The 6,332-nt window shown below is 42.3% G+C and overlaps 1 long non-coding RNA gene across 1 annotated transcript; it reads left to right on the plus strand.

Annotated features, from left to right (window-relative positions):
* The first annotated feature begins 516 nt into the window (after window positions 1–516).
* Window positions 517–4,746, plus strand: LOC309484272. The gene is made up of 2 exons (XR_014200807.1): window positions 517–2,059; window positions 2,110–4,746. It is a non-coding gene; the product is annotated as an uncharacterized lncRNA (long non-coding RNA).
* The last annotated feature ends 1,586 nt before the right edge of the window (window positions 4,747–6,332 follow it).

Consider the following 6,332-nt stretch of genomic DNA (forward strand, 5'->3'; position numbering starts at 1 on the left):
GGGACCACAGATCCCAGAGTGAGTTTTAAATATTATTTGTTAACTATAACAAATGCTTGTGTCTGATTTGTCTCAGTCGTTAGTTACAGCATAGTATGTCCAAATTGATAGTATTTATAAAACAGTAGGCGAAAAATACCAGGATGACCTACTACTCTGATATAGAGCACTTTTTAATAACTTTTGAGCGAATTGCCACAACTTGTCGCTGGCCCAAGACTGATTGGGCTTTAAATTTTTTTTCCGTTATTGACTGGCAATGCAAGGGCTGCGTATGTTAATATGGACTTGAATGATTGTATCAAGTATAATAAGCTCAAGGCAGCCATCCTCATGAAATACGATATCAGTGCAGACCTATAGACAGAGGTTTCACTCCTTAGATGTCCATCCATCCAAGAGTCCAAAAGAACTGTATATACTGTACTGTAAGACTTAAGGAACTCCATGTCAAGTGGATTAGAACCGCGGAGAAAACCGTCGAGGAGGTGGGTGAAATGATCATTTTAGTATCTTCACATGCTCTCTCCTGGGGCCTCATTTATAAAACTTTGGTTAGGATTTGCGTCAGAAGTGGCGTACGGATGAAACATAGGACGTGCGTACGCACAGAAATATTCGGATTTATAAAACCGTGCGCACGCACATCCTACGCAGTTTTCCCTTAATAAATCACAATCAATTCTAAATGTAGCGCAGCTTTTGCGGCTTCATGTCACACCCATAGTTGCCCATAAATAGTCTGTGAAACGCCCACAAGTTAATATTCATCGATTGCGAAATCATGGCAAACACAGAGGGCCCTATCTTGCACCCAGCGCAAGTGACTTTGTACAGCGACGCATGTATCATTCCTATTTTGCACCCGCGCAAAGCGGACTTTTCCCTCCACAGAAGCACGTCGGTAAGTTAGGAAATACACTTGCGCTCCCGGGGGCGGTTCAGCGCAAAGAAGAGGCGTGTTCCGGCGCAAACGTTCCCTCATGCTATTTTGCAGGTTTAGAAAACAATTGCGCCACTAACCAGGAAAAAATTGTTTAAAGTCAGTGGCGCGTTGCGCATGTTCATATGCTATTTTAAGGGCGCATGCTTGGCCATAATCAATGTAGCGTGTGCACAACGCGCATACACTTTGGTTATCTCATCTACACAGAAGCAGCAGTTTCCATTTTTGCAAATCATACATTATTACGATAGATAGATAGATAGATAGATAGATAGATAGATAGATAGATAGATAGATAGATAGATAGATAGATAGATAGATAGATAGATAGATAGATAGATAGATAATTTATTATAAAAGCATACATCTAGCTTACACATTTACCCAAATTATCATACGCCTGTTTAACCGAAGTTAATTTGGGTGGGTTTCTCCATTTCAATGTAACTTCTCTCTTTTACGGCCGTGACGAGAGCGTTGCTCTCCTTGGCTGTGAACCGCTCCTGGCGCGCGCCTGGCAAATCCGCCGTTACAATAGCAATCCGCTATGGAAAAAGCGCGTCTGCTCTTAAAGGGAATGTGAGATGACGCTCTGATTGGTTTATTTCACGTTACGCCCAAACCACACCTATGAATAATGAAGCTACTTCAGACCAACCCATTTTAGATTTGCGCCTGGCGCAAGAGTAATTTATCCCGCCGGGAAAATAGCAACAGCGCCGAGACCCGCCCACAAAGTTACTTGCGCTTTGCGCTTGACACTTGCGTTTCAGATCGTTAAAATAGGGCCCAGAGAGAAAAACCAAGAAACGTAACTTCACTCAATGTGAAGTAGGAATTATCGTTGGCGAGGTGGAAAAGAGGAGTAAAATGTTGTTTGGAGGGCACAGTGTGGCCATTACTAATGCCAAAAAGGCACTTGAGTGGCAAAAGGTTGCAGACGCCATTAATGCTGCAGCCTCACAACCTCGGACCGTGGCCGAAATAAAAAAGAAATGGTCGGACATCAAAGTCAATGCAAAAAAGCGTCTAGCGCTCCATCGCCAGAGTGTGTGTTTTCTTTTTGTCTCGAAGGGCCCAGTTCCATCAGAAACCGGTGGCTGGATCAGGTAAGTCTCCCAAGGGAGATTTTCCAGAAATTAAACCTCATCAAATTTTAAGAGGACCAGCCGTTTATTTCCAGTGCAGACAAGAGCGCGACACAAGACCAGTCTGCCCACAAAATGCAGCTAAACTTACTTACTTATGCTATGTTCTTAGTGGTGGGGCAGGAAAAGGAAACAAGCCAAATATACTGCTGCTGACAATTACAGAGACAGTAAATGGTAAAGAACTAAAGGCCCTAGTCGAAACTGGGAGTGACCAGACCCTGGTGAACAGGAAATTTGTGGTTCTATCTTTAATGAGGTCCTCTAATAAATTACCCATCTGCTGAATTAATGGGAAGGAAAGATTGGTGCCCACTGCAGACCTATTGGGGTAGAAGTTCAAACCTACCTGTTAGAGGTAGGGGTAGCAGATAATCTTCTGTATCCCGTAGTTTTGGGTCGTGATTTACCAGTACTCCTAGATTTAGTCTAGCCCTCACAACAGTGCAATGTGGTGGTATCAAGAGCTATGGCAAAGCAGCCAGAGGAACCAATACAGATTCTTTCAACTGCCATTTTATGATGCAGAGATATGCTCCCCAAAATCAAAAAAATCCCCAAGCAAAGCTTGAATATAATGCCTTCCGATTGATCGTAGAGAGTGTATGCAATCTAACACCATATGTTCAGCTGCCTACCAATAAAATTCAATTAAAACTCAATAAAAAAAATGCCTAGAGAAAGCAAACCAGGAAAATGCAGGAGAGGGGACTCACTAATAACAAGGGTGAGTGTTATTTATTTGAGCAGGGCATACTCTACCTTTGGATCGGTGAAACAGCTGGTGGTCCCACAGGATGCTTGGGAGGTTCTCCTTCACCTGAGCCATTCAGTTCCCTGGGCTGGCCACCTAGGGAAAAAGAAAACCACAGCAAGAATCAGAATACACTTACTGGCCCGAGCCTGGAAGCGGATGTTGCCCAGTACTGTAAAGCTGCCCTTATTGTCAAAGTATCTATCAAGCGTCCATCGAGAGTGCCCCTCCAGCCCCTTTCTTGTTATCAGTACACCGTTTCGAAACGCTGGGCATGGACATCGTTGGCCTGGTGGAAAAGAACCATGCAGGTAACTGGTTTCTACTGGTGATCACCGATTATGCTACGAAGTACCCAGAGGTATTTCCTTTAAAGTCTATCAAAGCCAAACATGTCGCAACTTGTTTAGTCCAGTTCTTTTCCAGAGTCGGGTTGCCTGCCAAAATTCTCATTGACTAAGGGACCAATTTTATGTCCAGTCTCCTGAAGCAGGTCTACCATTTGCTGGGTATCGAGAGTTTGCGTACGACAACCTAGTAACCTCAAACTGATGGACTCACCGAACGATTTAATCAGACGTCAAAACAAATGCTGAAGTCCGGGGACTTCTGACATTACTTAAAGAAGTCTGGGAAGGATACCACGGTAAGAGTTGAGCCTACTAACATTGTGTCTTATGTCTTGCAAATGAGGGAACGTCTGGAAAGAATTAGGGCATTGGCCCAAACCAACCTGATGGAGGCCCAGAAGCACCAAAAAGCATGGTACAACCAAACGTGACAGAGCCTTCTTTGGTTGGAAAAAAAGTGCTTGTGATGCTGCCGAGTCAGGAGAGTAAGCTGTTGGAGTAGAGCTGCTGGAGGATGGTAAGCAAGTGGCAGGGCCCCTTTGAGATCAAGAACCAGCTAGGCCCCACCACGTGTGAAGTGGTCACTCCAGGGCAAGATCGTGCTAGTCGAGTACTTCTTGTAAACCATTTAAATAAGTGGGTATCTCGACCTGAACAGAGAGCACACGTTATGATGATTCGCCAGGTGAAGGAGGAAGAGCAATGGGAGGACCAGTACTTGCCTCAACCAGTAGCTGGAGATATCAGTCTGGAGCATCTGCCTGAAGATCAGCAATCCCTGGTGAGAGCTCTATGTACCCCTGAAATCTTCTCTGAATATCCTCATGATGTGATATCATGGCCAGAGGAGAACTGGGTTCTGTAAATCCAACAGATCCGATTCTCTGAACTGCATCTGCGGCACAAACTAACATGGCGCCGCCCATTGCACATATAGCTCAACTAATGTGATAGTTATAAAGGTGTTTAAACAACAACTTCCACTTGCACATATTTGACAATCGGAATATCAGATATGTCATGCTATAGCTAACAAATGTGTGAATATTTTGAATAAAAAATAAAATAAAAGCAGATCATCAGTCATTCAGCGCTATTGTGGCTGCGGTGTGTCACGTGACAAGCAATGAAGGAAATGGAACCATGGAAACAATAATGTGATAAGTTCTAAACATAGACTGTAAAAAAAAAAGATGGACGACGCCCCTTCACTCTCTTCCATTGGTGAAAAGTGAACCTGCCAAAGTCCTAATAAGGCGCTGACATCTTGCACAGATTTGGGACCTGCTTCTGCGCAGTAGTGAGCAGGAAGTAAAGCTGTGATATCAAGGTTCCGTCCTCAATCCCACAGAAACGGTTAATATTTACTGTGTGAAATAAACAGTTATGGACATGTATATTATTAAAGTTGAAGCTCCAATCTCCTCCTGAAAATCCAAAAACAAAGTCCGTTGGTGCCTCAGTGACTACTTCGTTTAGAGAAGCTGTCAATCATTACGTTACATTTCCGTTCTTATAGCATCAAATAACTAACTTAGACCAAACTTAGACCAAGCGTGATAAAAACGACCTAAAATGACAGAAAACATCTTTTACATTTTTTTATTTGAAGTGTAATTTGATTGTTTAGTTTCCATTGCGCCAATTAGACTTCATGGGGAGGCGGGCTTTATGACCTATACTGGGACCAGCCACTTAGGCAATCGAGACGCTTTGGCTTCACTTTTCAGCACTTGTGCGGTACGCTTGGTTCTAAATAATGGGGGTCAGCCAGAATATTTTAAATGGACGTGTAAAAAGGTTAAATATGAATACACAGCCAGTGCTACTTTTTTTATTACAGTACTTTTTTTAACTTAATATTTTAAGTACAGTACAGGTTTTATTTAACTTTTAAGTACAAAACATTTTCATAATATAATCTTTAAGTAGGCTACAGTTTTTATTTCACTTTTAGGTAAAATACATTTTAATTTAATCATTATTTAAGTTTTTTATTTACCTGTATGTAAACAGCACAGTGCAGTGTTAATATTCAAACTGTGTTTTTACAATGTTTAAAGGGGATGGCAATAATAAATAGTCTTATTAGAAATAAAACTGCCTCATTTTTGAGCTGTGCATAACTGTAGCTGAATATTTAGGCCTACTACGCTACTGTATTTTCATATGGGTTATTATGGGGGTACTTGGAGAGCCACATATTTTCTGAGGTGGTACTTGACGTAAAAAGTTTGAGAACCACTGCGCTGCATAAATAAATGTGACTTGACTTGACTTGATATTAAAGCCTGATTCAGCTGTTAGACATTTGAGTTACAGAATACCTGAGAGACTCCAATAGGCCTTGAAGGAGGAAGTGAACTTTATGCTGAGATTAGGAATTATTGAACCCTCTAAAAGCGAGTGGTGTCATCCGGTGGTCCTAGTACCAAAAAAGGATGGGAGTATCTGATTTTTTATTGACTTCCGGTACTTGAACTCTGTATCACAGTTTGATTCATATCCTACACCCCATATAGATCCCTCAATTGATCGACTGGGCAAAGCCAAATACCTGATGACCATTGATTCTGACGAGCATTCAGGACACCATGGGGGCTATTCCATTTCCGAGTTTTACCCTTTGGCCTGGACCAGCCACCTTTCAGAGGCTTATAGATCAGGTATGACGGCCTGTGGCTTTCATTAGCCGCAAACTCTTTCCAAGGGAAGTTTGCTATAGAAAGAATATATAGCGAAAGAATACTAGAGAAAGAATGTTTGGCAGTTAAATGGGCCCTAGACTACTTGAGATATTACCTACTGGGAAGGGAGTTCAAATTAGAAATGGACCATAAAGCTCTCCAGTCTTTGGAAAAGATGAAAGATACCAATGGGAGGATCACACGGTGGTCTCTGGCTTTCCGGTTTACAGTCCAGCATGTTCCCGGCAAGTCCAATTTGACTGCTGACTACTTCTCTTGTTGTATCTGTGCCATCTATTTTGGGTCAATTTTTTGGGGGTTATTTTTTCAGTATTTGGGAGGGTTTTATGTTACCCAGCTCCTGGGTCAGATGTAACAACCCAATGTTTGGGTAGATTTTGTGTAACCCAGATCCTGGGTCAGAAGTAACAACCCAGTGTTTTGGTA

This window comes from Leuciscus leuciscus, assembly GCF_965113295.1.
Source record: "Leuciscus leuciscus genome assembly, chromosome: 20".
In the NCBI taxonomy this organism is placed as follows: domain Eukaryota; kingdom Metazoa; phylum Chordata; class Actinopteri; order Cypriniformes; family Leuciscidae; genus Leuciscus; species Leuciscus leuciscus.